Source organism: Pinus tabuliformis, chromosome 6, assembly GCF_031772625.1.
Source record: "Pinus tabuliformis cultivar Carrire ecotype Pingquan chromosome 6, CPIR1, whole genome shotgun sequence".
Taxonomy (NCBI): Eukaryota; Viridiplantae; Streptophyta; class Pinopsida; order Pinales; family Pinaceae; genus Pinus; species Pinus tabuliformis.
The window spans coordinates 484,409,994-484,436,462 of NC_142292.1; the positions used below are offsets into that span (position 1 = coordinate 484,409,994).

The following is a 26,469-nucleotide window of genomic DNA, read 5'->3' on the forward strand; positions in this document are numbered from 1 at the left end:
GTTGATGGCTGGTATAGATTTCCTGTTCATCTTGACGTCTTCCTCTACTGCGACTTCCAATTAGGCGAAAAAAAATGCTCAATTTGTGTTGGGATATCTAACACTGGGACATAGTGATGACCAAGAGTTGGATATTCATTGGATTCAGTTCATCATCATCATCTTTCCAGGTAGTATGCTTCCACATCTCCGGTTCTTAGTCGTGCATGGTATCCTCGCTGCTCAGGAAATAGATGCTCAGTGGGAGAAAAGATCAACTGCAAATAAAATTCTCTTGTCTCCTTCCAAAAAATACAAGTTTGATGCGACCTATCCTTTCAAGCCCTCAACATCTGCAGCTTGTTGGAGAAGGTGATGGAAACCCAATTAGGCTGAGTGGAGTACCACTGCAACTGCTTGATCTCAGCCCTAGTAATGTAAGCAAGAATAGGATTGACGTCGCCATTGATAGGTTTTCTCATGTAGGAGAGATCCCATATGTGGGTTTGTGAGTTGTCTCCAATAGAGTAGATGTAACATGAATTATGGGTGCCCAAGAAATGGCATTGAAACTAGCTTGGGATGTCTAGAGCTTTATGAAAGTTAGGGTTGGATATCTGATATCCAAGACTACAATCTTGGGGCTTTCCATGATGATGGTAACCATCTATTTGGGGTCTTGCTTGTTCCAGCCCAATCTTACCAAGGGAGTATCAGGTTGAGAGCTCTCATAGATAATTGTAGAGTTATCCTTGTCCCTCAAATAAAAATCCCTCACAAACCTATCTGCACTGCCAGAGGAAAAAAACACCTACACCCCCTAGGCAATGTCGTATACCTCCTTTTCATGGGAAATCAATTGCGTGTCGACGACCTTCTTTTTGATGTCCCAAATGGTGCTGGTGGTGTCGATGCTGGAAGTGTCGATCCTATTCATTTCTTTCTCATTCCAATTGAAGGAAGTGAGAGGGCCACAAAACTCATTGTTCTTATTATTGGTCAAGATGCTCTTTGCCTTGACGCAGTCATCAGAAATGTGCTATATTCAAAGATAGTCAACAGAGTTGCCCAGGAGGTCTAGTTTTTGGCATTATTTGTTGGATATGAACATCATCTTAGTGGGAGGGTACGATGTTTGAACAAAATCTTGGGTTGGCCTTGATGTCGCCTCTCTCATTGTCCACCTGAATGATATCCACTCTGTTGTTGTAGTGCTCCACCAGACTCGCTATCCCTAGCTGTTATTTCTTGTCTTTGAAAATGCTCTAATTCATGCCATATATGGGCCATGGCACCTCCTATGTGTATCTTTTTGAATGCTTCTATTGCTCCAAATTGCTTAAAGTTTACGCTTTGTAGTTGCATTATCATGGATAAGTACCATAATGAGTTTGTGCACATTCCTTAACAGTTTTACGCTGTGTATATAGATCTATAGATGCGTTTCGCTCTAGGCAAGGTTTCCAAGACAACCTTCATGCGTGCTTTCTGCAATTATGGCTCACCGCCACAGTGGACTATTGTGTTATGAAAATATCTCACAAAAATATAGAAAATATAGATCAACGACTTCAAAATCATCCTCTTCGAAGGGGCAACGCCCTTTACATTACACAAATGAACAATTCTTGGATGATACAAATGAAAAAACCTCCTTTCTATATATAGGAGTATAAGGGGCCATAATATAATCAAATCCGACATAGCAATAATAATATAAGGGAAAAACAATAAAAATATTGTGCTTCTATGGGGCACAATAATAACAATATGGGGACAATAGGGGCACAACAATAACAATAAGGGCTACAATGACAATAGTAATGGGGGAATCACTAGTATTATAGGGACCTAACATGCCCATCTCCTTCAAAAAATTGTTGTCCTCAATGCTTGAGTAGTTTTGGATGCTTCTGTATAAAATTTTGATCCTCCCATGTGGAGTCTTCAGTGGGTAAGTTCTTCCACTTGACAAGATACTCCGAAATTGATTGATTTCGTAGTTGTCAAGTTCTTGTTTCTATGACTTCTTTAGGTTCCAATATGATTTTTCCTTCCTCATCAAGTTCTGGCGATATTGTTTGAACTGGGAGCTTGTCACCAATAACCTTCTCTAAGCATGAAACATGGAAAACTGGGTGCACTCAGGAAGCTGCAAGAAGCTCCAATTTGTATGCCATAGTACCAATATTTTGTAACACCTTGTACAGAACATAATGCTTTGGTGATAATTTATTATCCTTCTTAGCTTTCTTGAGGGACATTTTTTTATGTGGTTATATCCATAGAAATATTGAGTCACCTATATCAAAACTTCTTTCACTGTAATGTTGATCTGCCTGTTGTTTCATTCGATTTTGTGCCAAAGTTAGGTTATCCTTTAAGAGTTGGAGAACTTGTTGTTGATGCTCGATGTGATCTTCCACTTCTTGAACCTTATAATTTTCTCTTAAATATGATGTGATGTATGGTGGGTGATATCCATAAAGTGCCATAAATGGGGTCATTTTTGCTGTAATATAGAAGGAAGTGTTATACCACCATTCAGCCAAAGGTAACCATTTGACCCATTGTTTTTGTTTATTAGATACAAAGAAACGAAGATATCCTTCCAAACATTTGTTTACTATCTCGGTTTTCCCATCATATTGAGGTTGATAAGATGAGTTATGAGCTAGCTGAGTACCAAGACAACAAAATAATTATTTCCAAAAATTTCCAGTGAAAATGGGATCTCTGTCGCTTACAATAATCTTTGGGTTTCTAGGTAGATTTTGAATTGTTTCCATAAATGCAGTAGAAACTGTATTGGATTTAAATGGATGAGATAATGCAAAAAAGTGTGCATACTTGGTATGTATGTCAACTACCACCATGATGACACTCTTTCCTTCAGACTTAGGTAAACCTGTGATAAAATCCATTGAAACTTCCTCCCAACATTGACTTAGAATGGATAAAGGTTGTAATAGACCCGAGGTCTTAATTGTTTCAGCTTTATTTTGTTGGCAACCCAAAAATTCCGCCACAAACTTTTGAATATCTAATTGAAGGCCATCCCAAAAAAATTCCTTCTTAACCCTATGATAATTTTTTTAAAATCCTAAGTTCCCTCCTAAGGGAGAGGCATGCAATTCTATAAGAATCTTTTGTTTGAGTTGGAATTCTGACATAGGTATAAGTGATATTTGTACCATAACGAAATATTTTTCCAGCTAAATGTTTCAGATGTACTGGGATCTTGTTGTAACTTTTGAATCAGTTCCCACACTTATTCGTCATTCTTCCATTCATCCCTTGCCTCATTTATCCAATCTAATTGGATAATAGAAATGGCACAAAGCAATGCTTCCACATCCTCGTCCTTTCTTGAGAGTGCATCTGCCACAAAACTTTTATTCCCTTTCTTGTATATGATTTCAAATTCATAACCCAACATCTTTGTGACCCATTTTTGCTACTCTTCTAAAGATAATCTTTGTTCTAAAAAGTATATAAGACTATCATGATCTATTTTTACCTTGAAGTGTCTTCCCATTAGGTAGGGTCGCCATTTCTTAAGTTCATGTAGTATTGCCAACATTTCCTTCTCATAAATATCTTTTTGTAAATACTTTCTTTTGATTGGACAACTTTCGAAAGGAATGGGTCTTTCTTCTTGCATTGAAACAACACCAATTCCATTCCCTGAGGCATCACATTCCACAGTAAGGGTTTTTGTGAAGTCTAGTGTAGCTAAGATTCGTGCTTGGCACATTGCCTCTTTAAGATGTTCAAAGGCCTTCGTTGCTTCTGGAGTCCATAAAAATGTGTCTTTCTTCAATAATGTTGTTAGAGGTGCTACTATTCTCCCATAATTCTTAACAAACTTGCGATAATACCATGTCAACCCGAGAAATCCTCGCATATGGTTTATGGACGTGGGGATTTTCCATTCCTTAATGGCTTTAATTTTTATAGGGTCTACCTTAACACCTTCATGAGATAGAATATGACCCAAATATTCCACCTCTTGTACTCCAAAGAAACATTTGAAGCTTTTTTCATATAATTGGTTCCCCTCCAATAGTTTGAGCACCCTGTCAACATGTTTAACATGATCCTTCCAAGACTTGCTATAGATTAGTATATCATCAAAAAATACTAACACAAATTTTCTAAGGGTGGGTTTGAAAATGGAATTCATCAAACCTTGAAATGTAGAAGGTGCATTGGTAAGGCCAAAAGGCATGACTAAATATTCATAATGAGCCACATGAGTTCTAAATGTTGTTTACGGAATGTCTTCAGTCTTTATTTTGAGGTAAACATGTGATAAAATTCCCGATGAACACATCAATCCTATGCTCCTATGGAATATATTTTACCCTTATATTCAATTTTTGGAAGTCCTCAATGTGCTCCATCATTGAACCCTTTTGTTTGAGGTTTATCAATTGGCTAAAAAGAAGTGTTTCTTTTTGTATCCTCACAATGTGCTATCATTTCTTCCGTAAAAGATACCCAAGTGAAAATTTGTTTAGGAGAGAAAAGCCATAGATACCATACAAAATGATTTGGTTCCAAATATAAAGTTGCAATGCGTACCTTTTGTGTGTTTTGCACATTATGGAGATCGAAATATTTTTCCATCTATAGTATCCATGTTACGGGATCCTTTCCATCAAACTTCCTCATATCAATATTTGGAATATGGTGGGTCTTCAATACAATGTTAGAGTCTATGAAATCATGATTAACATTTCTTTTGTTCTCATCATGAGTTTCTTTTACTACCCTTTCACCATTAGTAAGCATTTCTTGTAGCAACTTAGTCAAATCTATCTTCAAATCTTCCATGCCACCTTTCAATTTTTCTTCTATACCATCCATCTTAGCATCCATGTCATTCATATTAGCTTCCATGCCATCCATCTTAGCTTCCACACCATCCATCTTAACTTTCACACCATTCATATTAGCTTCCACGCCATTCATCTTAGCTTCCACGCCTTTCTTTAAACCATCAATCTTAGCTTCTGTTACCTTTTGTGAGAGTGAAATTTGTTGCACTTGGTCTCGTAATTTTGATATATCACACTGCATTTCTTCCTCTTCTTCATGAGTCATGCTAGAGCTTTCAGGTTTCTTACTAAGTGTTTCCATTTTCTTTCTTCAGGGCATCAATTATTGATAATTATGCTTCACTATGCCCTTTGAACTTCAAACTAATTTTTCAACCCAAACTTATGCAAAAGTTTGAAAAGACTAGACACCTTTTTTCTCTTTGTAGAAGATCAATATTGAATCTATTGTATCTCTATAATTGCGGATTGCCAAGGTCTGAAATTGCTTCCTGCGGTAGCTCTCTAAGTCTTCTTTCCAATGCCACCAATCTGATCAAACTTGGATTCTCCAAGAAAGAGTTATGACTAAACTCCCACGATGACCTGATTATATAATCTTTCAGTAGAGTGAACTTATACAACGTGCCACATGTCACTGTTTCAACCTTCAACTTTGAAAAAGATACATAGAAAACGATAGTCCGTCCTCTTTCTGTAGCTTCTTACGAAATTTCAATCTGATGCTCAAAGAGAAAGGTATGATGATTTTCCCAAGGTCACCTTTTTGGAATGTAATTCGGGAGTATGCAAAAACCCTAGCTTCCTCAGATCATATCTCCGAAAATATATTGAGACAAGACCTAAAATTTGGATCCCAGTTTTAGAACGAATTTGGCTCAAAGGGTTTTTTGTTTTAGCTTTTGAAACTTCGTAGAGAAAAATACATAGCGAAAATGCCACGATGACCTGTTTGGAACAGCGAAACCTTAGAATCCAAAGCTTTGATACCAAATGTTATGAAACCAACTCACAAATGGATAGAGAATATAGATCAACAACTTCAAAATCAACCTCTTAGAGGGGGAAACCTCCTTTACATTACACAAACGAATAATTTTTGGGTGATACAAATGACAAAACCTTCTTTCTATATATAGGAGTCTAGGGGGTCACAATATAATCAAAGCCGACATAACAATAATTATATAAGGGCACAACAATAAAAATAGTGGGCTTCTGTGGGGCATAATAATAACAATATGGGGATAATAGGGGCACAACAATAACAATAAGCGCTACAATGACAACAGTAATGGGGGAATCTTTAGTATTATAGGGACCTAACACGTTTATGGTGATTTCAGTGCGCGGGGAAGAAATAGAATGATCTTTGCTAGACTCTAAGGAGTGGCACTACCCCTATGGAGAGAGGGTGAGCCTCGAATAATCAGATTCCTCTTAATTGTTCATCATTGCAGGACAAAAAACCTAAAATATGATGACTGGAATGGGACTTCAAATCACATAAAACCTAGCTCCCTGCGAAGTGGCACTCTCCCAACAGCATAGAGGCATATGCCATAATTAAAATAAAAATAAAAAAATAAGATGCCACAACTTTGCATGAGCTTGATTAAAGTATTGGTTACATATGTTGGAAACCTTAAAACCATGATTCCCATGGAGTCATAACCCACTCTGATACCACTGATATGGATCTTGGTGGTGGGGGGGAGGGGGGGGGGGGTTCTAATATCTAAGTATTTGTTAAAAAAATAAATCAGGAACTAACCTTTATTCAATAAAAAAATGACCGTTGCAACTACATTGTGCTGGACAATTTTCCCTCTTACAAAAAGAGGCTTGTTATTTATAATTTTTTTAGTTACATTACCATGGGTAAATACCATCGATGGGAAAATACCTGGGAGGATAATACCATGGGTGAGTTATTTATAGCTTTTAGTTAAATTTCCATGGTTAAACACCATGGGTGAGTTTCCATTTGGATCAACAAGGACATACTTGCTTTGCCAATCAAATCCCTTTTTCATCCATTTTCAAACTTAGATATGAGGCTCTTTAATTAAAATATCATAGTGAGCCCAATTTTAATTCTCAAATATTTTGTTTTTTTTGTAATATTGTCTCCTTTTTAATTTCTCATCTATTCAAATATTCTCATCATTTGTCTTATATCCATAGCAATTTACTCATACCTTCTTCAGATATTCAATTTCACAATAGCTCTAGAACACATTGAAACTGCACATACACTCTCTTCACTACACACCTCTGCTTTCTCTAACTCTGATCTCTATATTTGGCACTTAGATCATCAGCTTATTCAACGCAACTTACTCTCATGAATTTCCACAACTTTGCTTGTCCATTGTAGTCTTTTCACTGTCTCTACATGAGAACACTACCAATTCACGTTGTTATTTCTATTTTATACCCACATACCTCGAAATATGTCCCAAATTTGGTCTTCATTTACTTCGATGATTTAACTAATTTGCACACGCAAAACCTGAAAGTTTTATCTCTTAGCATTTGAGCTCTAAATCTTATCGAACCATATGGCCTACAGCAAGAACTGACACCTGAAAATGACTTTTCATTAGTGAGTTCACTATCTAGGTATTTGCAGGCGTGTTCAAATTTCAGTATGGTGGATACCTAGATGTTAGATGTTCTTTTAATAAAAATTAGCCCAAGGAACTTGGTGACTCAACTATTTAAGTCTTGGGGCTGGAACCACAACCTTAAGCACCTTCTTATATCCAAGGATCCAACATATGGTGCTTTCTCCCCTTCACACTAGATTGCACTCGAATGGACAGATTCATGGATAACACTTTTAAACCTTGCTCTAAGCCCTCTATTTAAGAGATCCAGTATCTGGGTCTTTCTTAAGAAACTAAACAATATGCATGACCTGACGCTTCAATGCCTAGATGTCTAGCACAATGGAATTTTCACTCCGTGGAACCTTAACCAATCTAGCTAACTTCGATAGAATCTAGATCTAGGTGTTTGGTAATGGTGCATGTTGCGTACACCTCAAGAGCCCTAGATTCCTAGATGGCCTTTTCCTATGGATTCCAAAACATGGAAAAATGTTGAGATTGCTTAAAACAATGAAGTCTTACAAAATAGCTCCCTGCTGCGAATCATGAGGCATAAGAGTCTACCACATTGATTCCCTATGGAATATTCAAAAATTTCCACCTATATTTGTGCCATGTGCCTTGTCTTGTCAAGTTCCATGTATGACACCTTGCCACATGTCACACACTAGATTTCCACTTAGCCACCCAAAAAGGCCAAAAGTGGATGCCACATGTCACCACCTAAAGCTCCCATGTCATCACTTTTCCATCTATTTTCTATGTCATTACCATGCCATCTCTACCATGTCAACACACTACCACATGTCATTTTTCGTTGCTTCCACATATCTAGGTATATGCCATGTTTCATCCTCCACCTGTCCAGTTGGCCACCCAAAAGAGCTAACTCCACCTGGAATGTGTCCTTATGTTAGGATGCCACATCATCAACCTAATCCATGTAAACAACTTTGCCATTGGAACCTGTCTCCATGTGTGATGCCATGTCATACTTAGCTCCACCAGTTGTTTAGCATTGGGATATCTAGATTTGGGCTATTTCTTAAGTGTTTCCTTATTTCACTCCTGAAAGCCTAAAGACTCGGATGCCTTGGTGTATCTTGGGTGGGTCTAGATGTCCAGATGAATCTAGATAGACCAATATCTACTCATTTCACATGCACTACTCGACCCCTGTGTGATCAGATACTCCCCAAACATGGTGGAACCTTATCTCATATGGAACCATGCCTTAATTCCATCACTTCAAACTTAGGTTTCACTTCATTCTCGTGCAGTTAGACTATGTGCCATATACCATTGGAAAGCTCTCTAAGAGTGATATCAAACCAATAGACTCCCCCTGAACTTGACATCAATGACAACAACTGCCAACACACTCAACACTGAAGATGTTGTTGGGATGTGCACTAGTGGATCAAAATGCATCTTGGGATGAAATTTTGTCATTACTTGATGACCCCCAACTTACAGTGAGGACATGGATCAACAAGTGCAGCAAATTGAGACGCATCTTGGTCTTTCACTTGACCCAGGATGCTCACTAGGGTTTAGAAAAGAGCCAATAATTTTGGAAGAATTTGATTCCCCTAAGAATGGATGATGACATCAACGCACTCTTTCAATGCTTTCCTTCATTTCTGGTTTCTTGAGTCAACGTTTCAAACCATCTACTCTAGCTCATTGTCCTGCGGATGAACCACAATAGATGGTTCGAAAGGCCAACTCAAAACCAATGATTAATTAAGGCCGACTCAAAACGAATGATGTGATTAATCAGAAATACATTATGAACTCTAAAATCAAGAATTATATGTCTCCTTGAATTCTTTTTACATTTAATTATTCTTCTTTAAGCATTCAAATATTTTATTATGATCAATATTAAGACTTTTTCTCCATATACATAAACATGAAGTTGAATATTGAAATAAGTTAGTCAACATGCATATTTATTTATGGTTGAGAGTAAGAACAAATATGTATATTTATTTTTGTTATTTTATTAAAATTAACATTTATTTATTTAAAGAATATATATATATTGTGTTAATTGAAAGTTGAGAAAAAAGGAATTACTCATCTGCCTGATTATGGAGTATAGAATGAACCTCTCAGCTAAAAAAACATGGAGAGGAAAATCACTGCAGCTCTCCAAAGACTTACACTCCAATGAAATTGATGCTGCCTTCACAACCAAGCCCTACCAGAAAGTCTTCCTTGAAAAAAAAGACTTATTTTATTAAAATTAACATTTATTTATTTATTTAAAGAATATATATATATTTAAAAAAAACGTGTTAACTAGAAGTCGAGCAAAAACAGAATTACTCATCTCCATTATGAAATATAAAATGAACCTCTCCACTCAAAAAACATGAAAAACAATAACTGCAACTTTCCAGACTTTTGACTCCAATAAAATTGATGCTGCCTTCGCAACAAAGACCTGCGAGAAAGTCTTCGTTGGAAAAGGGACACTTAAACAACTCACAATTGACGGATGGTGTTAAGCTGGTTCTGTAAACTTGCAGAATATGTCGACCACTGTAGGAAAAAGTCATCACACAGGTGAGGTGCCACTGACGTAATAATTTTGATTATTGGTTATCGTTATGACTGTTCACTGTACAATCTTCTTGAATAATCCTTATGCTTCAATTGAGATCTAGTTTGACTTTTGAATTTTGAATGAAAAAGTTTAGACAATAGTGTTTACATTTATACAAAATAATTTTATGAAATTAAGTGTCTACTTTTCATATTAAATGAATTTTACATTTAATTTTAATTAAATTATGGTTAAAAATATGCAAGTCAAGGGTCTCATAGATTATTTAAATATAATTAAAAAATATCTAAGTCAAGGGTCCCATGACACTACTTAAATTTAATTTCAAAACTTTGATTCCTCTCTCTCAAAAACCCTTTTTCTTGTGGTGCTTGAAAAGGTAGCATTCATCTGTTAAAGTTAAACACTCGTTTATTAGTTCCCCAAGTCCATATTAACGAAGTGTGTATTCCTGTTTTGGAGAGCAAATCCAACTAGCCATTCAAAGGGTTTAGCCCCTTGAGAGCTCGAACGGAAGCTTAAATGTATTTAAAATGTCTTGGGTTTGAGAATAGGAGTGACACTGCATCCATTTTTTTAGTGTGAAAGAAAGTTCATTCTTTAGTTTGAAAGAAAGTTTAGTTATTGGTATTTCAACGAAAGATCGTTTAAAAGATTTATTTTAAGTATGGATCTAATATAAATTAAAAGTGACTAAATTTTTTCACATACAAATCAGAGTGCAAAATACAATGTGTAGTTTTTCATTGTTTAAATTGTACTTTTAAATGCTATATAAAATATATATAAGATCAAATAAACATTTTAAGCATAAAAACTAATTTTTTCATGATATATACATATTTATTTTTAAAATGATATATATATATATATATATATATATATATATATATATATATATATATATATAATTGACATTAAAATATTTTATATAACATGTACAAAGAGACATTTTATGAGTGCAAATTAGTTAACATAGATCTTAAATAGTTTATTTAAATTTCCTATTGAAATATTTTTGAAAAGTATAAGGTTTAAATATCTTACTCCCGCATTTTTTTTTTCTAATTACTATACATCATATTCATTTCTTTATTATAGCCATCAACTAGACGAACGAGCAAGCTTACACATCCCCTCATACTAGGTTGTAGAATGAGCCTCCTGGCTCAATCCATTTTTTTATTATTCAAACAAACTAAATGTTGAAAAACTTCATACTTTTAATAACAAATTTTTAGAGTTATTAACAAAAAGAAATCACAATCACATGGATTATTTTTCATTTCTAAGATGATGTATTTTAGAGTTATGATGATGATGATGTATTTTTTAGCTATATTAAAACTGATATAAATGGAGTCCTCTACTGAGGAATTGTTAGGATGGTCAAAAGTGACCATAATTCACGTAAAAAAATTTCAAAAAATCTTGTAGATGCACTATTTGAATCATATTTTTGATAGTGGAAATGGATTCAGCACCATCAAAAACTTTTAGAGCACCTAAAATTTTGAAGTTTAACAACTATAACTTGGATTTACAAAAATCCCTGCGAGAATTTCCATATCTTCTGGGCAAAAAAACAATCTCATTAAACTACAACCATATAAATATTATAAATCTAAACTTAATATATTATGCCCCATAATAAATAAGTTCCAAAAATATGATAATATATAAAGCAAAAATTATAAACAAGAAAAACTATCCTAATAATAAAACAAACTCTCTTCTCCCATATCATCTATATACTTGTACAGCATGACTCCAAAAACTCCACTAAAACCCTCCTTAGAAAGTATGTCTGCTACCATATTTGATTCACGGTAAATGTAGTGAACAACCCAGAAAAATCCCCATGATGTGTTAGATACTGTCAATCCAATCCATTGGGAGTTGATGCTCATAATATCATGGAATTTGAGGGGCAAAATAGCTGGCATATGTCATTTTGCTTGTATTTTATAGTTAAAAATTTTACATTATCGTTTTTTAGGATGAATTTTGAATTTTATGAATAGTCTTAAAAATTGGTGGAAAAAATTAAGGTGAAATCTTGATTTGTGTTATTTACACTGGTTTTTTGACTATATTGATTCAACACCTCTAAAAATCTCAAGAACACTTTGATTGTACAAGAGTTACCCAACAAACTTGTGATTTCAATAAATTCCTACCTTATTTTAAAAAAATTAAACCAAAAAAACTTATTGAAAAAACTTCCAAAAAATCACACTAAAAACAACTTAATTTTTTATAAAAACGTTATTATTACCCTTATAAACATCCATTTACAATGGCGGCTCACTGTTCAGCTTCAACAACTCCCATGCTCAACTCTCCCATGTAAATAATGGCATCTACCAATCTGTATTCAATTCGACCATCGGTCAAGGAGTTCCAAAACAGGGATCCAAAACAATGGTTTTCCAGCGTTGTTTAAATTGCATGACAATTAAGACAAATGTGTACGGGGATACAAAACAGGGATTCCAATTTTATGGTGGAAAGTAATATGTAAGTTTTTAAAGTTTATTTGGTGAAGTTTAATTGTTGTGCGATTGAAGTTTTGGTTTTAAAAGTTTTTTTTCATTTATTGAGGTGGAGAAATTGCTTTATAGTTAAAAAAAGTCGAAATCTGGGTAAAAAAAATTCAAAAAATCTTGTAGAAGCAGTGTTTGAATCGTGTTTTTGATGGTGGAAATGGATTCAGTGCCATCAAAAACGTCTAGGATACCTAAAATTTTGAAGTTTAACAACTGTAACTTGGATTTACATAAATCCTTGCCGGATTTTCTCTAAATATGACCAGAATTTCCATTTTCCAAACAATTCCTCCGATTCAAAAACGTCTAGGATACCTAAAATTTTGAAGTTTAACAACTGTAACTTGGATTTACATAAATCCTTGCCGGATTTTCTCTAAATATGACTAGAATTGCCATTTTCCAAACAATTCTTCGGATTCTTCGGACTACGGCCTTTCTTAATGCCAAATTTAATTATTTTATATATATTTTTAATAAATTTAAGTAAATAATTATTTATTTATAAATAGAGTAATATTAAAATAATTATTTATTTATAGATAAATTAATAAATTGGAAGTTCTGAAAAAGTTTATAATGTTAAATTTTCAAATAATTTGAGTTAACATTGGAAAATGGAGCGAGGAAAAGAGATCATTTAGACTAATCTGTTTGTCCTTAATGGTCGGCAGTGTGGGGGTAATGTTAACACTAGCTACTAAGTTCTGGAACCATAAATGGTTGTTTATTAATTAAATAAAAAATAAAAAGTAAATGGTTTTGTCGAATATTTAAAATATCAAAATGTATGTATGAATAGATTTATAAACCATTATTTTTATTTTATTTTTTTAGAATTAATTTTAATGTTAATTTTAATTTGATTATTAATTTAGTAAGTGAGAAATTTTAATATAAGAAGAGATTTCAAAATAGAAAATATTTTATGATTATTAATCTTTTAAGGTTTTTTATTTCAGTTTAAGATGGATGAAGATTTGTTGATTTTTATTGTTTTATTTTCAAAGGAATATGTTCAGCGTATGCTTAGTCTTAATGTTTATCAACTATTGTAGTGTTTTAAAGAGTTGAAAAAATATATTTGTGGCTCTGTGCCCATCAATTTCTTAGGGATTTGACATTATTCCAATTTTAATAAGTTTCTCAATGATAAGTTCCTCATTATTATTTATAATATTCATTTATATATAAACAATTTTTTTTAGCAAAATGATCCATTACTTTTAATAAACTTAAAAAATTATATTCATGCCACGTGGCTCCCCATCCACCAATTTCTTAAGATTTGGGATTATTCAAATTCTATAAGATTTTTTTGTGTAAGCTTTATAGTCCTTTTTCTATTAATGTTTTCTGAAAATAAGTATATCTTTAACAAAAGTTGCAAGTGGCCAAAACCTGCCTGCGGGAAACCAGGTCTGTTGGCCACCTATTTGCATCGAATGTTGTCCAAAATTTAATAAGAGTTTTCATTACCATCCAAGCTACATTGGCAACTTTATCTCCTATAAAATTCATATTAAAACAATAAATGCTAGTTGTCATATAAATAAAAATCTACTTAAAGACTTGCTTCATTCATCTGATGAGTCCATCGGGGTTGGGGCTTTCGTGTTGGATCTTGGGATTTCGTTTTTCTTCATATCCTAAACACTATGTTCAATCTTGTTTATCGTGAGGTTCTTTCGGTACAATTGCATTTGGAAAAATTGGATCTCCCTTTGCATATCCTTCATGCTTAGCTCAACTAGTTTGGCATCCTCTAGTTCCTCTCTTTCATTATAGATTGTCATTGCTTAGGCCAAGATATTCTTCATGACCCAGTACTGTTGAATTGTTTGACAGAAAAACATTTGACATCCTCTGGTGTTCTCGGGGTCTTTAACCATTGTTTCCCATTCCTCTGCCTCAATCTCTTGATTCGATATATTATCGTTTAGCTCTCTTTCCCATTCGAAAATTATGCTTTCACCTCTGGTGGTGTTCGTACCATGTATGCATTGATCAGGTTCTGCATACTCTCCTTCTTGGTCTTCCTTCCTCTTTTACTTGGTCCTCTGCTGGAAGCCACTTCCAATCTTGTTGTCTTTTTCTGGCCTTGCCCATTCTTCTGTTTCCTCTGTTTCCCACTTCATTACCTTCCTTTGTGTTTCTGGGAAAACTAGTGTCCATTCAGATCTGCTAGTCCCACTAAGACAGGTAGCTATCTTAGAAACAAACAATTCAAAGTAACTTGTGTTTTCCTTTATGAGAGATAGATAAGAGAGAAGCAGAGAGTACCAACCTTAGTCTTTTGCTTGGTTCCTTGCTTGTTTCCTCTCTCCTTTGATAGAGCTTCGCCACTCCTTTCTCGCTTGTCCCACTTCAAAGAACACCTATAGAGTTAAAGCAGAAAAATACCATCAAAGCGTAGAGATCTATAACCATAAACAATGTAGAATCAGATGTACATTAAACATACAAATCCATACACAAATACAAGATTCAGAAATATACAAGTATATGGAGGAAAACTCAAATAGCTTTATTGATAGAAGTAGTAGAAGAGAGGATTACAACCCAACTGTCTGATCCAGCGCCATCCTCCCAGCATGAAAGCCCTCTTCACCTCATGAAAAGCTAGATCACCCAACAATACAATGTCTCAAAGAGAAACCAACAACACTTCCTTACAAATTACAAAATTCCAGCCTTTGGATCTCTAGGATGAGGGATCCATATATAGATGTTTACAGGGGAGTGAGTTAGCTTCTGGGATTTTGATTAGTGTCATTTCACTAGTAGTTCTTGGTTCGACTTGGAGATTTCATGATCTCTGACTCATCCCTGGGCGAATTCAGAGAGGCAAGTGTCATATGAGCAGTTTCTAGAAGATTCTCTGAGTTTCCACCTAGAAAACTACCACTGCCATTTGTCTTCTCTCGTTCATCACACCCTACAGAAGGGATTTTTAGTATGCATCGCACCCTTTGTGTGTAGCAGGTGAGATGCATCGCACCCTCAGCATGGAGCAGTCTGTATGGTCCAGTTTTGACCATTTCTGAGTAGTTTTTCAGGGAGAACTTCTGGGAAATGATGTAATCGATTGACCTTGATCCTTTAGGGTATGAAGCAACACTTTTAGGGGTTTGAGAGCCCTTGGTTTATTGACATATGTGATTGGGGTTGCAGTACCCAAATATGTCTATAACAGTTGCCCCTTAAAGCATGAGGTCGTAAATTTTCTGATGCCAGGTGAAATGCTTTATCATGAGGATCCGAGGTTTTTCGAACTAGAAGGTGACCTGTATAAAAGACAATAAAATACATTATCTTCATATTATTTTCATGATCTAGCTGAGGCAGGCATTCCCATGCTCAACTTTATAAATTCATTTTCATGTACATAGGACAGACAATCGTCTGTGTGGCAGACTGATGATTCTGGTAGAGCCATCATCCCTTAGCTTGGATGATTATCTGTGCAGCCATGGAGTACATTTGATGTTTTTATTTTCCCAAATGTATCGCAACCTAGATGGATGAAACTAGATCCGGGGTCTTCAAACTCGTTCAATCTTTGCCCGATGTACAAGTCGATCCATGTGAAAAGATGTTCTGGTGTCGAACATGGAAAGACATCACCTGATTACCAGCCAATGATGTAAGCTGTTATCAAGTGCGAGAGGAATCACCAATAATAATAATGACCCTCAAGATATTGTAGTACAATTCACGTGGTGTGAATACATGAGTCGATGTCGAACACCACGTAAAATCTTTCAGTCGAAGGCCATTGATGTAAACCTGTCGTCGGAAGTGAGAAACTTGCCATTGAGGCATGCAAGCTTTAAAGTACTGAAAGGGTTGTTCCTAAGTCAACTTCTTGGATAATGAGCTGACGTCGACAAGAAGTGACCCATCGTAGGAGGGCCTTAATGTATCCCACATTTACGACATGAAACAGAGCAAATGATTTTGTGGAGGTGAAAACGATTTGATGACACAAGCTTCAGGGTGGCGGTCATGAAAAATGGAGCGCGAAGGTATTGCAGCAGATGAGGTGTTAGCTGGGTTGGTGAATTCTCTGAGCAAATTCTCTTGAACATATCGGCGACACTGGAATGGATTGGTAGCGTTAACCCCAAAATGGATGGTACAGAGGACCAATGGTGATATGACCGGTGAACGGAATAACCCAACCTGACTCAATCATGGTGATGGAGTGAAAGCGTCACGTTCAAGAGAAACCTACTACCAATGAAGTTCTTCAAGTTTTCTTCCCTTTTTCCCCAGTCATTGTTGACCAGTTTCTATTTATTTTTGTCAAGCTTGAGGAGGATAACATATGCTTGTTCTATAATTTTCCCTTTGGGCAAACCTGTCGCTATGTTTACCAAGCCTAGCGATAGTGAAACTCGCTCTTGTCCGTATGGACAAGTTTGTCGCTATTGTTTTAACAAGTTTAATGGCAAAGATAACTCGGTCCTTTTCAGTTTTAGAGAGTCTGAAAAGAGACGAAAAGGAAACTCTAGTAGTCCTTTTTCATAGTATAATCCCTTAAGTCCGAAAAAGTATAAAATAATACGAAAGGGATGACTTTTCCGATCACTTTAGCGAGCCGAAAAAGACAAGCGCTCGATCTTTTTGTGTAATGATCCCTCAGGTCCAAAAAGATTAAAATATAGAGGAGGGATGGCACTTCCAATCACTTTAACAAGCTGGAGAGGCCAATTGCTCGGCAAGCTTTTCATATTTTACGAGTCTAAAAAGAGCTTAAAGGAGACTTGTTTTGAGGAATGAGCGATGTTTTCGGATAACAACTAGTTCCAGGTAAGTTTGGAACTTTTCAATCACGGTAGTGTAAAGAAGGTGGCTAATAGAATCACTCGTCGCAGCTATTCCTCAAAAGGGTAAACAATCAAGTGGAGGCGTATGATCGGCTAAAAAAGGTGGAGGTGATGGTAAGAACACGACCAAGGCTCAAAAGCTGATAGCAATGCGATCACAAAGGTTATTTACCGAAGGTGGGTTCATTTTTTAATGAGCTTGAACTCTGGGGGAACATATGCTCATTGTTGGGTTTATTTTTTAACGAGCTTGAACTTTGTGGAAACATTGCTCATTGCAGGTTGATTTTTTAATGAGCTTGAACCTTGCGGGACATTGCTCTTTTTCCTTTTTATGTAAGCTAGGAATGACCAAACTATAAAGCTAAAAAGCTAAAAATGCTAAAAAGCTAAAAAATGAAATTGGTCGTTTTTGCTTGTATAAAAAGGTTTGCATGCCCCCAGCATGAAAAAGTCTTCAGTAACCATATGTAAACTTACTATGGTTAAGCAGGATGATTTTCTGTCAATGCTTAGACAAAATATTTCCTGCGCATTGTCCGCCAAATAGACAAAGGTGAAAGGTCACTCGGACCGATCACATAACTTACAAGGAAACTTATCTTTACAGTTGGGTTTGTCCGTAAAATAGACAAGGGTGCATGCCCCCTAAGCTTCGTTACATTCACCAGACTACTCATGGTAATTAGGTGGATGGAATGAAGGTTCCTTTGTGAGATCAAGTGAAAGACTCGACTTGGAACTTTGCTTAGCCTTGTTTCATTTTTTTAACGAGCTTGACACAAGGCAAGGAATTCTACTCAGATTCTTGGTTTCATTTTTTAATGAGGTTGACACCAGTCAACAAACTATCCTTTGGTGACCTTTGATCACAAACCATAAGGGGTCATGAAGGAAAAATCTGGTTCCAATGCCCCCAGCACATAATGTACAACATCACTGAATTGATTGTCAGATGATGTAGGTATGGTAGGGCTTGAAGGCAATACCTCGCGATGATCCACACTATCAAAATGTTCAGAGTTCTTCTTCATCTTTGTTGATGTAGAAGATATCATGTGACGGGTTTCCATCATGGCCACTTCCGCCAGATTACTCGGAGGCGAGAGGGCAAAAGTACCCATTAAGGAAGGGTCTTTCAGGGGACTTACTCCGATATTTTGAAGCGATTGAGAGTTTCCATGGATCAATGGAATGCTTCCGGTAACTTGGGAACTATTGGGGAGGAAGGTTAGTTGGTCAATGATTGTAATTCCACATTGAAAAGGGAATGAAATCTTTCTAAAATATGTTGACACAACAGTAACCATAGCATAAATCCAGGGTCTGCCCAGTAGGATGTTGTAGTCAAGGTTTCCATCAATGACCTCGACTTCAATTTCTACTATTTTGCCCCTAGTTCGATTTGCAATTTACTTAATATCCCATATGGCATGTATGTTTTTCCATCGAATGCTTTTAATGTCGTTGATGATCGTGACAAGGGTGGAGAGCCTAAATTTTTCCAGCAACTCATTGACATAATACAGGTAGATGCTCCCTCATCAATTATTGTTCGATGAACAATTTTGTTGAGGGATTTTACCTGTATGAGGAAAGCAAGCTGTGCTGGTAACTGAGGTTCGTATCCTTTATGATTAAAGGCCACTAGATTGGAATCTGCTGGATCAATCCCACCTATCATTGATAACAAAGCCTGTTTTTGGGATGGACAATTTTGTAGTACTTCAAGTGTCGACATGGCGGATGGCGATTGGGCCAGATCCTCCACTATATTATAATTCTGTGCTGCTCGAGCACGAGGATTAAATGTCAATTTATGTACTACTCCCTTAGACGGTTTTATTGTTAATTAGGAATGATTGGTAGAACAAATTTTGTCAAAGTTGTTGCTGAACTGCTTGGTTGATCAGTAGCCTTGCCGTTCGATGATTGCGGATTTCCATAATCCTTATTCCTTGTAGATATCAAAGCGTCATTTTTCTATTTTGATATGGATAGCATAAGCACTTAGGATGGGGAAGCATGATTGCTAGCAACCAGGTTAGTTTCTAGATTTGGAAACGGATCAGTCAATACCGCTGAGGTATTTGAAGTCTTTTTGAAAAACTTCTTGACTTCAGCTTGATTTGGACAATCTTTTGTGTAACGGTCCTCATCACATATGAAACATGGCTGATTAGGTTTCTTCCTTCCAGTAGGGTTTCCAGAAGGTTTCTCAGGAGTCGAGTCCTCCTATTTCTTCTTTTTGTTTGTCCCTTTCTTCTTGCCTCCTGGGTGCTTAGCATTTCTGCCTTTGTCAATTGACACGACATTGACCTCCGAGGCAAGAGGTTCCTCATCTGCTTTTTGAATAGAAATCGTATGGGCTTTCTTAGATGTAGCCTTTTCGGTTTTCGTGCCATTCGTACCTATCACGCCATCACCAGCATGAGAGTCTTTATTTGATTTAGGATGAGGAGGAACGGAAAATTCTGGTCTAGGAGTGTCAAGGATTTTGTCATAGAGCGTGCCAGACTGAGTATAAATCAAGTCTAAATATTGCGCACGAGAAATGACCTGCTCTTTTGTAACAACTCCTCCCTTAGCCACATCCTCTGTAATAGAGGGTAACAATGACTTTATAAACCATTTAGCTAAAAGCTGATCAAGAACGTACGTCTTCACCATTCTTCGACGACGCCACCACTCATGAATATGATTAGATATATGAGTGGCTGTCATCTGTTTAAAGTTGGTAAGGAGTTCTGTCCCTGTTTCGTACCTTATGGGTAATTGAAAATGGGTTAAAAAGGTAGTGGCAAGGGTACTGAAGTTGTCAAATGAAGCTCTAGGCAATTCTATATACCATTTAGCTGCCAGACCTGTTAACGTTCGCTGGAAAAGGCGAAGCCTAATCGAATCATCATTCAGGGTGTTGGATGAACACCACAAATGGAAAGTCATCACATGATTCGATGGATATTCACCCGGATTTCCATTGAATTTAGGAATATCAGAGGGAAGTTTATGAGGAATTGCAGGCCACCAAGGGGCATAAGCAATTGGATCATTTGTCAGCCGGTTTAGATCTAGTAATTCTAAAGTTGCTAAAAAGGGAAACTGTTTATTTAGGTTAGGTGAAGCATACCCAGGATAAGATGGAATCGCCTAAGCAATAGGTCTTTGCATACCAGCATAATGTATTTGATGCTGGTAAATTTGATAAAGTTGATGGGCATAACCATTATAGTATGGTTGTTGATAACCGCTTTGGAAATGTGATTGCCCATTGCTTACAAAGACTTTTTGCTCAGGTCCTTGGTATGATTGCTAGAATTGCGGTTGTTGGTATTGAACCAGCCATGGTTGTTGGACCATTTGTTGTTTTCCAATACTGGATGATTGACCAAGATGCGGAGTCATAGTACCTGTTTGAGCTTGAGTCGCTCCAGATAAGGAGGCACTAACCTGAGGTTGTGATTGAATCGCTGAGACGAGAGGCTGTTGTATTGCAACCTAAGAAACTTGAGGTTGACATACAACAGGTAGTGCTTGTACTTGCAATATAGTCACAATAGCATGTGTAGTGGGAATATTTTACACAGGATGGACTGGTTGCATTGAATATACAACCCTTGGTTGTTGAGGCAGTATTGGTACCCAACTGCTTGATGTAACTCCAGTTTGACCTGAACTTTGTTCTAAACTCTCATATGGTTGTTCTCCAAGAGGGAACAATGAAAAAGCACACTGCCCCCCATATGGTGGCAATCCAGTACTTAAAGGGTAGATTGGCCTTTGAAGACACATCGGATCGACTCGTTGAGTTTCAACATATGAAATACCAGATGAGAATCCGGATGAGGAAATAGGAACTGACCATGTCATCGAAACAGTCCCTGATTGGACTCCGACTTGTTGTTGATAACTTGCCGGGACAGATGGTATACCAGCAATCATTGTAGGAATGGCAGTAGGAAGCTTCGATGTAGCTATGTTAGTTGACATAGTCCCAGATGTTGATGGTTGTTCAGACATGTTTAGTCTATCCAAAATATTTCATAGCGATTCCACAGGAATTTGCGATGAAAAAGAACTAACTTCTGTAGTAGAAGGATGTAAGTGGATACCAATTCCAAAATGTACTAGAGTACTGGGTGGAAGATCCTCTACTATCTCTTCTATAGCAATCAATCCAGGTGGAAGAGGTAGACCGTTAGGTCTATAAAATATTTCTGGAGCCGAAGAAAGTGTAGTTTCTGCAGTAATAGATACTGGAGGGTGACACCTTCTGAATTCTGGAATTCAACTTCCAGATGTTCAGGTAAGTAAACTTCAGTTTCTTGATCAGTCCTAGTTGGAGCTACTTCAAGAATAGAGGTGTCTACTGTTACACTAGGATCATTTCTAATGTCCTCTTGTAACTGCAGAACTTCTTCTGTAAAGGAAGATGTACCAGAGATAATTGGAGTAATTGTAGTCTCTGACGATGTTGAAACACAAGTTTCAAATAAATCAGGTGAATTGGACTCAGTTAACCGAGAATTATTTGCCTGGGATGGTTTCATTTCCGGGGTCAAAGACGGTTGACTTGCTAGTCTCCATGAATTACGAGGTTTTGATTGACTTTCTTCCACGATTGCGGATTACTTGATCAACTCAAAAATTAAAGGGGAAAACATGTTATTTCGATTTAAATGAATTTTAAGACACTTTGACGCAAATTGCTTTTTCAATTTTTAAGAGTCGAGAAAAAGCTAAAGGTGACTCTAGTCACCTTCGATTTTTAATGAGCCTGAAGTGACAAGTGCTCAGATGGACCTTTTCTTTTAAGAAGTCGAAAAGGAATGAAAGTGACTACTCTAGAAGTCTAGACAGAGGGTTTACCAAATCGATCATAAAACTGCAAAATACACCTTGGTGATAAATGATAGAGATATTACCAAGGACTTATGTACGGTAGTTAATCTTCTCGAATGCTGTGTTCAGTGCATTACGATCGATAGGGCGGCGGACATGGCTTCCTAAGGATAAAGGATGATAGCCTATTGTGGTCTTCCAATATATACATGACGATACAGGGAGCACAAGTTCGTATTGGCACTTGTCGTATCAAAGAGGAGGAATCACCCAACCTACGATGAAAACGATAGTTACCAGGTTTTACGATGCCGGAACATGTCTCTAGCCTAGACTTCTAGATGTGTTGCATTAGATTCCAAAGCGTTTTTATGTTCATTGAGGTTTATTTTATGGTTGATCTTGCTTAGAAGTTTGTCTTTCAAGGTTCACCACGTGATGTAGATGTGAAATTCCTAAATATGCAATCTAAAATGATAAACAGTCGTTTATGTTCTTTTAGCAATGAAAATCCTAGCTACAAAGGAAAGAAGATAATGATTTTTCTTTCAACAGAGAGCATAGAGCACACACTAAATGCACTTTCCTAAATCAAAACAAGCAGTCAAAATGCAGGTGCACATGCATGTATTTGTTTTCCGCTTTCTTAATGTGTGAATGACAAAAAGAATGCTAAGTACAGATCTGAACTATTTTCTTTCAAAGCGACAGTACTAACAATTTTCTCTTTTCGAAATGAAAGGAATACTAAGATGACACTCTTCGATTTTGAATTTAAAACTGTTTTCGACACTTGAAATACTAATATTTTCAAAATCAAGTACAATGACAAAAGTACAATGAATTATCTAGAAGAAGAAGACTTTATGACACTCTTCTTTTGATTCAAAATGACAATTATGACACTTGCATCAAAAACGACAGTTCGATTAGGCTACTTTCGACAAAGGAAGATTGCAAATGATTGAAAAATACACAAAAAAATTTACAATTCCTAACTGATGGAGGCTGAAATAATGTGAAGGAAGATGGTTACAACAAGAAGGTACTGATCATGAACAACAAAACTACTGAATAAAGCTGAAAACAGAGAGGAAAAACCAAATTTCAGAGAAGAAAACACAGTTTACTCAATCATCACACCTGTAACATAGGGAAACAGGGTTGCATCTCACCTGCAACACATGGGAGGTGCGACACATCCAGGTTGCACAATACAGACAGTGCGATGGGCCATGGAGCGAAACTGAGCTTGGCTTTTGCTCAAAACTTGCAGCTAAGCTCAGTGATTTAGGCTGAATAATGATGGACAGTAAACACAAAGCATAAGGGTAGGATCTGATGAGGTTCTAAGCTACCACAAGGGCACTTAAGATGCTTTGTAAGTCAGATGTTCAGTTCATAAACCAACCTGGAGATTGACTGAAGCAGTGTTTACCTACTTCACAATTGCATAGAAAAGGCGTTTCAAAGGCTAGCTAGCTAACTTCAGGCTCCGTATGTATTTTATAAAGCAAACAATAAACAAACCAAACAAAATATTCATTCCCCAGCGGAGTCGCCATTTTGTTTCCAGGAAAACTAGTGTCCATTCAGAGCTGCTAGTCCCACTAAGATAGGTAGCTATCTTAGAAACAAAAAATTCAAAGTAACTTGTGTTTTCCTTTATGAGAGATAGATGAGAGAGAAGCAAAGAGTACCAACCTCAGTCTTTTGCTTGGCTCCTTGCTTGTTTCCTCTCTCCTTTGATAGAGCTTCACCACTCCTTTCTCACTTGTCCTGCTTCAAAGAACACCTGTAGAGTTAAAGCAAGAAAATACCATCAAAGCATAGAGATCTATAACCATAAACAATGTAGAATCAGATGTACATTAACCATACAAATGCATACACAAATACAAGATTCAAAAATATACAAGTATATGGAGGAAAACTCAAATAGCTTTATTGATAGAAGTAGTAGAATAGAGGATTACAACCCAGCTGTTTGATCCAGCGCCATCCCCCCAGCATGAAATCCCTCTTCACCTCATGAAAATCTAGATCACCCAACAATACAATGTCTCAAAGAGAAACCAACAACACTTCCTTACAAATTACAAAATTCCAGCCTTTGGATCTCTAGGATGAGGGATCCACATATAGATGTTTGCAGGGGAGTGAGTCAGCTTCTGGGATTTTGATTAGTGTCATTTCACTGATAGTTCTTGGTTCCACTTGGAGATTCCATGATCTCTTACCCATCCCTGGGCGAATTCAGAGAGGCAAGTGTCATATGAGCAGTTTCTAGAAGATTCTCTGAGTCTCCACCTAGCAAACTGCCTCTGCCATTTGTCTTCTCTCGCTCATCGCAACCTATAGAAGGGCTTTTTAGTATGCATCACACCCTTTGTTTGTAGCAGGTGAGATGCATCACACCCTCAACATGGAGCAATCTGTATGGTCCAGTTTTGACAAGTTTTGAGTAGTTTTTCAGGGAGAACTTCTGGGAAATGATGTAATCAGTTGACCTTGATCTTTTAGGGTATGAAACAACACTTTTAGGGGTTTGAGAACCCTTGGTTTATTGACATATGTGATTGGGGTTGCAGTGCCCAAATATGTCTATAACACTTTTCCATCCAGCTCTCCTTCTAGCTTACTTCCTCCTTTTCCCGACGGCGCACCTGTTCCTGGGCTGGAGCATGGATGAGTTCTAAGACTCTAGAATTCTTTGCACTCTGTTTGTTATATTACCTAAAATAGAAACTAGGTAAATATCCTTATAAGTCAATATCAATTTAAACAACGTAAACATAAGCTTCCCCCCTCCGAGTTGGGACTTCTCTGGCACGAGATTTTCCCATCGCTCCCAGCCTGGAGAATTGTAATAGCCCCCATTATCACTTGAGTTCCCCCCTCCCTCCTTAGAGAAATTGAGGCTTCTAACCCCCTCTTCATTCCAGTGGTTCCCCATTGAAATTTGAAGAACCCAGTTTCCTAGTGCCCACGGTGTTTCTCTGCTTTTCCTCCTGACTGTAATTGCTTCCCTCCCCTGAGTATCACCACCCCAACGGACAAGGGGATGCTTATCGGAATGGATAATTGCAATTGCAACCCTACCCTGGGTCTTGAAAAAGGGGCAGGACAGGGATTTTCTAAGTACTATATCCCTACCCCGATTGCTACCTGAGTTACTTCCTTTGATCCCGTGCCCTTCGACTAGGTCTAGGCTTGGCTCAGGTTGGAGAATAAGAAATCTTGCTGCTAGATCAAAGAAGGCGTCTGACCCTCTACACTTAACTATGACTCCTTCCTTCCCAGGCCACAGAATCCACCATAACGGTTTGATAGGTTTGATTCTATCCCCATTGTGGAAACCCCAAAGGATGTCCTAGTGAGCCACAATACCTTGGGACCTATCTACCCTGAGACCAATACCAGTATTCTTGAACCCCCTTCCCTGATGGTATTCCAGAAGAATTCACTCCAGGTTCATAGGCTAGAACCCCAAGAGAAACATAGGGTCTCTACTCTGGCCGCTTCTGAGGGAATCATTTCCATTAACCAACATTCCTCTTTTAAAATCATATTTGCTAGACAGTTGAGAATGGGAGTCGAAGGAACATACTAGTTCTTGCAGACGAAAACCAGTTGCAGCTCGACGTCCTCCAACCCACCACTTCCACCACCTTCGACAGCACATCCTAACTTCTCACTTTGCATGCAAATGCATCCTATCCTAACTATATTACCTTTTAGTTTCCTTGGCAAGGTGCCCCATTTTCGATCCGAAGGACTCTCCACATGCCTTGATCCTCCTTCCACCTCCCATTCCCTTGTTTGATTTTCTTGAGATGGGGTTTCCATGACATCTCCATAATTTCCCTTCATAACTCCTCTCTTACTGCCGGCTGCTCCTGCCGTGAGCTTGGTCCGTCCACATTGCCACTTGTCGACTGCCATTGCCTGCCCTCTACCATGCTTGACACCTGTTCTCCTTCTCTCCCCTTGACCCTCATCCACATTTACCCCTGCCCTGTACTGCTTTCTGCCCCTTTTCCCTTCAGCTACTCTTGTGGCCTTGTGTTGTCCGCTTCATCCTTTGCCCTTCAATCCAACTGGGTGACTGATCCCTCCTCAGCCCCCCATGCCCTATGTCCCACCTCACCTTCCTTTACTACATCAGACCTTTCGCACCCCGATCAAGGTTTTTCTCCCTTCTCCTTGTCGGTTCTTAGGATTTCCTCTAAA

The 26,469-nt window shown here is 37.3% G+C and overlaps 1 pseudogene; it reads right to left on the bottom strand.

Moving 5' to 3' along the window:
- Window positions 1-317: 317 nt before the first annotated feature.
- LOC149259400 (WD repeat-containing protein LWD1 pseudogene) lies at window positions 318-26,181 on the bottom strand (annotated as a pseudogene).
- Window positions 26,182-26,469: the final 288 nt, after the last annotated feature.